An 8924-nucleotide genomic window follows, 5' to 3' on the forward strand; every position below is an offset into this window, starting at 1 on the left:
TATGTTAAGATTAAAAGTGAATTTTAAATTTATATATTGTCATTAAAAAACATTATAAATTTTACTTTTCTAATATTTTAATATTAATTTTATAACAACCCGATTTTCAAAATAATATTTAATTAAAATTGGAGGGTTTAATTGTGAAAATTTGGCGAAAATTTGGGACTGAATTGAAAGATTTTAAAACTTGGAGCTTGTTTTAAAGTTAAAGAAAATTCAGGGACCAAGCCCTGAATTTAATCTTGGAATGTCGGCAGGCAATTTGTTATATGCGTGATTTCTGTTTTGAAAATCAATTTCACAAATCATTCCTCACGCACACAACTTCCAAACTCGATTCCGACGCCGTCCGAATTCCGATCGTTGTTTTGAAACCACCGTTGTGTTCATCATCGAGCGAGGAACAAACCCTTCAAATTAATAGAAGCGAAACGTGGCCAAACGTCGGGAATTTCCAGTCAAAGTAGCGACGGTTTTGTTAGCTCTATCACCGATGAAATCTTAAATTCACCGCTGATCGTTGCTCCGTTTACGACACCTCCCGCACCATCGTGTTCCTTGTGCCGTTCCGAGTTCACCAGTGTCAACCTTGTCCGCCGTAGACGGCGGCGCGTGAGGAGGTGGTGCAGTCAAAGATTCGGCCGATTTGAAATCGAGCTCTCCGCCGTTCAAAAATTTGAACCGATCGTTGTAAGTATCTCGAAATCGCTCAAAATAATTTTTAGAAATTTTTCCGGGATTTTTAGGGCCCCGGAGAACGCCTCACGCGCCGCCGCAGGGCGAGTGGCTGCTGGAAACCGGTTTAACCGGTTTTCAACCGGTTCTGACCGGTTTGAACCGGTCTGAACCGGTTTGACCGGTCGTACCCGACCTGACCGTTGACCCGACCCGACCCGACCGTTGACCGTTGACTTTCTTTGACCAAAACTTAAAATGGATTTGACCGAACATTAAACGACCGTTAATCTTTTCCGAGTATACCTATCCTGATAGTTTTTGACGTGCCAAATCCGTTTCCGCTGTCCCTTTCATCAAATTCAAACCCGAAGGACTCCAAATCGACGGTCAAAGTAGTTGACTTTGACCAAGAATCTGAATTTTCGAAAAGTCATACTTTATGTTTTTCGACGTCATGATTCCGATTCCGTAATTCGTTTGGCCAAATTCAGACTCGAAATACCCCAAATTGATAGTCAAACCCGAAAAATGCTTATATACTTAAGAAGTCTAGTTTTGAACAATTAAATAGGATTTGGGACTGATAGATTATTATTGTTTGAAGGTACAAGAGACTCTCCGGATCGTTCGACAACTCGACTCAGCTCTTCTAGATTAGTTAAACCACGTGTGCCATTATTCACGTGTTCGAAAACTGTAGCAGAGCGTGGTGAAACCAGCAATCAGTAGATTTGCTATTTGAACCTATTGTCGAGGTGTGTTCCCTACTTATTATTGAACTGTTTATTGGTTTTAATATGTGGTACACCGAATTCATTGGTTATTGTTTTATGGATGCACCAATTTAATGTGACAATTTATGGAATATGGCTACTATCTAATTTTTGTTTTGAAATGATATATGATTACCATGTTTTTGGATTTATGGAATTTATGTCACGGTGCAATTGAATTTTGGAATTGAATTACGATGGAATAGCTCTGATCAAGCTAACTGGGCCTAATGTGACTCTTGAGGGCCCCAAGATGTTTCATTAGGTCGGCTTTCCTTTGCTGTGTGCTTAGGGTAAGCTATATGGACTTATTGACTTGGGCTTAAGGATACAAGCTTCAGAGCCTATCCTTAAGTCGGCTTTCTTTTTGCTATGTGCATAAAGTAAGCTATAAGGAAAATAATTTTGGGAACTACTGATGGTGTACCGGAAAAGGGTTAAACTATGATTTTCAAAAAGTTAAACTCTTTTACGAATTTGTGAGATTACTGGACTATGATTTGTACCTATTGTGATTTTATGGAAATGTTGGGACACACTGAGCCTAACTCACTATTTGAAAATGTTTTCCCCTTTCAGATACTGTTGGTTAGATACATTGGTTCGAGCACTTGGAGGATCAACATATCTCTTGAAGTAAATCAGATTGTAATGTTTTTATCTGGCAAGTTGACTTTATTTTGGTGACATGGACCTTATTTTAAAATATCGGATTTTATAATGATAACTCTTTTGCTAATACTGGTCGGTTTATTGTGATATTGAATTTGAAGACATGTTTTAAATTAAATTATTATTTATTGGTACTATATTTACGAGTTGGATTTTGATAGTATAATTTGTTTATAATTTCATGTTATTTATAATGTGATTTTATATTGATGGAATAACGGTTTCGAAAAATGTCTTTAATAATCATAATGTGATCCACTAGACTTAGTCGAAACGCATAGGCCGGGTCTAGAGGGTGACATTTATTGGTATCAGAGCTTTTGGTTTTTAACCCTCGGACTGTGTATGAGTCCACATTGAAAATACAGTTTTGAAATATTTTACAAAACGAGTTACTAAGGCCATGTCACAAAGTTATTAAGATTTTAACTATGTTTGAGACTCCAAGTGCTTATCTAACCCTAAGTTTTATCTTCTGTAGTAAACTTGAGATCCATCAAAATGAGTGCTAGACGTGGTCGTCGAACTAGCCATGGACGAGGTCGAGTGGCTAGATTCGCAGATCCGATCGATGAGATACGGGTAGATCCCCCACCTCCGATAGGTGATCATGCTCCTACGACCCCAACGGATCTGCCTCCTGCCGCTGGTATTGGCATGACTACACCGATAATAGGAGCGACCGATATTGAGTCAGAGTCTACCGGAGTTGCTTTAGATGAGAATTTTGGTAGACAATTTCTGCAGTTAATACAGGGAGCAGTCAGAGCTACTGGTGTTGTATCTGAGGTTCCTATTTCGCAGACTTTGATTGCCAATGGAGTTAGAACTTTTGGGGGACAGATAGGTGGAGCTTCTACTGAAGCTGAGGATTGGCTCCAGGATACAGAGAGACGCATGGATCAGTTGGGTTTGGACTCAACTAAGAGATATCAGGGTGCTGTGGCGATGTTAGATGGCAATGCCTACACTTGGTGGGAGTCAGTGACCAGTAGTGTTCCTACCGATCGTTTGACCTGGAATTTCATTAAGGATCGCTTTCGGAGCCGTTTTCTGGGAGAGCGCTACTTAGCTCAGAGACGACAACAGTTTCAAGACCTGGTTCAGGGAGACATGACTGTTTCTGAATATGAGATCGAGTTCCTGAAGATGCTGAAGTATGAATTCAATATGGTACCTACGGAGAGAGATCGATGTCGTAAATTTGCCCTTGGACTCAGATACGAGCTGCGTAGGCAAGTTGTAACCCATCAGGATGAGATATTTGATGTGCTGGTGGGCAGAGCCAAAGATGCGGAAGAAGTGGAGGTTTTAGCTTCTGGTAGAGAGCGTGTTGATCAAGATCGATCTAAGAAATTTTCAGGCCTGATGGAGTCATCAGCACAGTCCGGGAAGAGGACTCGTACTTCAGCCCCTCAGAGAAGCAATACACGTTTCAGGCATGCAGCATCCTCACCTTTAGCTGTCAGTCGAGGCGGTTCCTCGTCGTATTATAATGGGCCCCTTTGTGAGTATTGTGGTAAACAGCACTCAGGAGAGTGTCGTAAGAAGATGGGTCTTTGCTATCAGTGTGAATCTAGTGGTCATTATCGGAGGGATTGTCCTCAGTTAGTTTCGTTTGAGCAGGCCACTACCCAAACTCCTGTGCGTTCGCAGACTACAATACAGACCCCAATTAGAGATCGTAGTCAAGGAAAGACTCGAGGATCAGCGTCCAGGAAAGACAGTAGAGCCCGACCTCAGCAAAATAGAGGGCCAACAGCTTCTGAGGCTAGATAGCCAGCTTTAGTTTATGCAACTAGACGTCGTGATGACAGAGATGAGCTTGAGGTTATTGCATGTACATTTACTATTTATTCTACCCCATACTTTGCATTATTGGACAATGGCTCCACTCACTCCTATGTATCGAGCTCAGTATCTCGAAACCTTCAGATTCCGATCGAGAACACTGAAAATACTGTTACAGTTACAAGTCCAGTAGGACAAGCGGTATTAGTGAATAAAGTATTTCGACGTTGTCCTCTCGAGGTTCAGGGAGAAATTTTTCTCGCTGATCTTATGGAACTTCCTTTAGGGGAGTTCGATCTAATTCTTGGAATGGATTGGTTGAATAAACACAAGGTAAAGCTGGATTGCGAATACAAGCGGGCTACTCTGAAGACTTCAGATGGTCGGACTGTTGTGTTAATTGGTGAACGGCGTGGTTATCTCTCCAATATAGTTTCAGTGATGGAAATTGATCATATGATCCGGAAGGGATATGAGACCTTCATTGCTTGTATTTTGAATACCAAAGGTGCATTGTCCACGATCGAGGAGATTCGTACAGTTAGCGAGTTTCCTGATGTTTTTCCGGAGGAGTTGCTTGGGTTACCTCCTGATAGAGAGGTAGAGTTTGAGATTGAGACTTATCCGGGATCTTCACCTATTTCTATGGCACCTTATCCTATGGCTCCAAAGGAACTTAAGGAGTTGAAAGTCCAATTGCAAGAATTATTCGATTGAGGATTTATCCGACATAGTACTTCACCATGCGGAGCTCCAGTTCTATTCGTGAAAAAGAAGGATGGGTCGCTAAGATTATGTATTGACTATCGGAAATTGAACAAGATGACGGTCAAGAATAAATACCCATTACCCAGGATTGATGACTTATTTGATCAATTGCGATGAGCTACTGTATTCTCTAAGATTGATCTTCGTTCGGGGTATTATCAATTGAAAGTTAAAGGATCTGATGTTGCAAAAACGGCCATTCGCACTAGATATGGTCATTATGAATTTTTAGTGATGCCTTTTGGTTTGACGAACGCTCCTGCAGCTTTCATGGATTTGATGAATCGGATGTTCCGACCATATTTGGATCAATTTGTGGTGGTCTTCATTGACGATATTCTGATATATTCTCGTACTGAGGCAGAGCATGACGAGCATTTGAAGATCGTTCTGCGGACTTTGAGAGAGCATCGTCTATATGCCAAACTGAGCAAGTGTGAGTTTTGGCTTCAAGAAGTGTCATTTTCTGGGGCATATTATTTATGCGCGAGGTGTTTAGGTTGATCCCAGCAAGATAGAGGCTATTATGAATTGGAAACGACCTAAGAACGTATCTGAAATCCGCAGTTTCTTAGGCTTGGCTGGTTATTATCGACGTTTTGTTGAGGGCTTCTCGATCATTGCTTCTCCTTTGACAAAGTTATTAAGGAAGAATGTGTTGTTTGACTGGGGTGAGGCACAACAGGAGAGCTTTGAGAAATTAAAGGCGGTTTTGACTCAAGCACCGGTGTTGATTCAACCAGAGTCCGGGAAGGATTTTACAGTGTATAGTGATGCTTCACATTCAGGACTTGGTTGTGTTTTAATGCAGGAAAGTAAGGTGGTGGCTTATGCATCCCGTCAGCTGCGGCCGCATGAGAGTAACTATCCTACTCACAATTTAGAGTTGGCAGCAGTAATTTTTGCCTTGAAGATTTGGAGACACTATCTTTATGGAGAGAAGTGTTATATTTTCACATATCATAAGAGCTTAAAGTATCTTCTGACCCAGAAGGAACTTAATTTGAGACAGCGTCGCTGGTTAGAGCTTCTAAAGGATTATGATTGCGTGATTGATTACCACCCTGGTAAAGCTAACATTGTAGCAGATGCTTTGAGTCGAAAGACGGTATCGGAGTTGAGGTCTTTAATGGCCAAGATGAATTTATATGACGATGGCACTTTGTTAGCAGAATTGTAAGTTAAGCCGACCTTGGTTGATGATATCAAAGCTAAGCAGCCCCTTGATAGCTCCTTGCTTTCCATCTTTGAGCAAGTAGAGCAGGGGACAAACTCAGATTATGCAATTGATCAGGATGAAGTTTTATGTTTTAAAGGTAGATATTGTGTGTCTGATGATGCTGAGTTGAGACAGACTATCCTTACTGAGGCTCATAGTAGTCCATATGCTATGCACCCCGGAGGAGATAAGATGTACCGAAATTTGAGAGAGAGGTATTATTGGATTGGTATGAAGAAAGACATATCTGACTTTGTGGCTAGGTGTTTGACTTGTCAGCAAGTTAAGGCAGAACATCAACATCCATCAGGTTTGTTACAGCCTATCAAGATTCCTGAATGGAAATGGGAGCGTATTACTATGGATTTTGTTACTGGCTTGCCTATGACTCCTTCGAAAAAAGATTCAGTTTGGGTGATTGTTGACAGACTTACAAAGTCATCTCACTTCATTCCTGTGCGAGTAAATTATACTTTGGATAAGCTGGCAAGATTGTATATTTCAGAGATTGTCAGATTACATGGTGTTCCATTGTCTATTATTTCTGATCGAGATCCGAGATTTACTTCGAGATTTTGGAAGGCGTTACATACGGCTTTGGGAACAAGATTGGATTATAGTACATCCTTTCATCCACAAACTGATGGTCAATCTGAGAGAGTAATTCAGATTCTGGAGGATATGTTGCGGGGTTGCGTAATCGATTTTCATGGTAGTTGGGAGAACTTTTTTCCGTTGGCTGAATTTGCTTACAATAACAGTTATCAGACCAGTATTCGTATGGCACCCTATGAAGCGCTCTATGGGCGTAAATGTCACACTCCGATCTGTTGGACTGAGTTGCGTGATAGGAAAACGTTGGGACCTGAGTTAGTGCGAGAGACGGAGGACACAGACAGATTAATCTGTGACCGTCTGAAAGAGGCATTTGATAGGCAGAAATCTTATGCAGATCAAAAAAGGAAGGATATACAGTTTGAAGTGGGATATCGGGTCTTTTTGAAAGTTTCACCCTGGAAGAAAGTATTGAGATTCGGGCGTAAGGGTAAATTGAGTCCAAGATTTATTGGACCATTTCGTATCTTGAAGAGGGTAGGACCTGTTGCATATCAGCTTGAGTTGAGCTAAGTCGTATTCATGATGTCTTTCATGTATCAATGTTAAGGAGATACCGCCCAGATCCAGGTCACATTATTCAGGTTGAAGAAGTAGAGCTGAGACCTGATTTGTCATATGAAGAGGCGCCCATTCAGATCTTGGAGAGAGATGAACGAGTTCTTCGGAATAGGCGAATTCCAATGGAGGCTCAGTTTCCTCAACTATTCTCATAAGGTAAATTTCGAGGACGAAATTTCTTATAGAGGGGGAGAATTGTAACAACCCGATTTTCAAAATAATATTTAATTAAAATTGGAGGGTTTAATTGTGAAAATTTGGCGAAAATTTGGGACTGAATTGAAAGATTTTAAAACTTGGAGCTTGTTTAAAGTTAAAGAAAATTCAGGGACCAAGCCCTGAATTTAACCTTGGAGTGTCGGCAGGCAATTGTTATATGCGTGATTTCTGTTTTGAAAAACAGAAATCAATTTCACAAATCATTCTTCACGCACACAACTTCCAAACTCGATTTCGACGCCGTCCGAATTCCGATCGTTGTTTTAAAACCACCGTTGTGTTCATCATCGAGCGAGGAACAAACCCTTCAAATTAATAGAAGCGAAACGCGGCCAAACGTCGGGAATTTCCAGTCAAAGTAGCGACGGTTTTGTTAGCTCTATCGCCGAGGAAATCTTAAATTCACCGCTGATCGTTGCTCCGTTTACGACACCTCCCGCACCATCGTGTTCCTTGTGTCGTTCCGAGTTCACCAGTGTCAACCTTGTCCGCCGTAGACGGCGGCGCGTGAGGAGGTGGTGCAGTCAAAGATTCGGCCGATTTGAAATCGAGCTCTCCGCCGTTTAAAAATTTGAACCGATCGTTGTAAGTATCTCGAAATCGCTCAAAATAATTTTTAGATATTTTTCCGGGATTTTTAGGGCCCCAGAGGACGCCTCACGCGCCGCCGCAGGGCGAGTGGCTGCTGCATACCGGTTTAACCGGTTTTCAACCGGTTCTGACCGGTTTGACTGGTTTCAACCGGTTCGAACCGGTTTGACCGGTCTGAACCGGTTTGACCGGTCTGACCCGACCCGACCATTGACCCGACCCGACCCGACCGTTGACCCGACTCGATCGTTGACCGTTGACCGTTGACCGTTGACTTTCTTTGACCAAAACTTAAAATGGATTTGACCGAGCATTAAACGACCGTTAATCTTTTCCGAGTATACCTATCCTGATAGTTTTCGACGTGCCAAATCCGTTTCGACTGTCCGTTTCATCAAATACGAACCCGAAGGACTCCAAATCGACGGTCAAAGTAGTTGACTTTGACTTTGACCAAGAATCTGAATTTTCGAAAAGTCATACTTTATGTTTTTCGACGTCCTGATTCCGATTCCGCAATTCGTTTGGCCAAATTCAGACTTGAAATACCCCAAATTGATAGTCAAACCCGAAAAATGCTTATATACTTAAGAAGTCTAGTTTTGAACAATTAAATAGGATTTGGGACTGATAGATTATTATTGTTTGAAGGTACAAGAGACTCTCCGGATCGTTCGACAACTCGACTCAGCTCTTCTAGATCAGTTAAACCACGTGTGCCATTATTCACGCGTTCGAAAACTGTAGCAGAGCGTGGTGAAACCAACAATCAGTAGATTTGCTATTTGAACCTATTATCGAGGTGTGTTCCCTACTTATTATTGAACTGTTTATTGGTTTTAATATGTGGTACACCGAATTCATTGGTTATTGTTTTATGGATGCACCAATTTAATGTGACAATTTATGGAATATGGCTACTATCTAATTTTTGTTTTGAAATGGTATATGACTACCATGTTTTTGGATTTATGGAATTTATGTGACGGTGCAATTGAATTTTGGAATTGAATTACGATGGAATAGCTCTGATC

Source organism: Hibiscus syriacus, unplaced genomic scaffold (assembly GCF_006381635.1).
Source record: "Hibiscus syriacus cultivar Baekdansim isolate YM2019G1 unplaced genomic scaffold, ASM638163v2 tig00111513_pilon, whole genome shotgun sequence".
NCBI lineage: Eukaryota > Viridiplantae > Streptophyta > Magnoliopsida > Malvales > Malvaceae > Hibiscus > Hibiscus syriacus.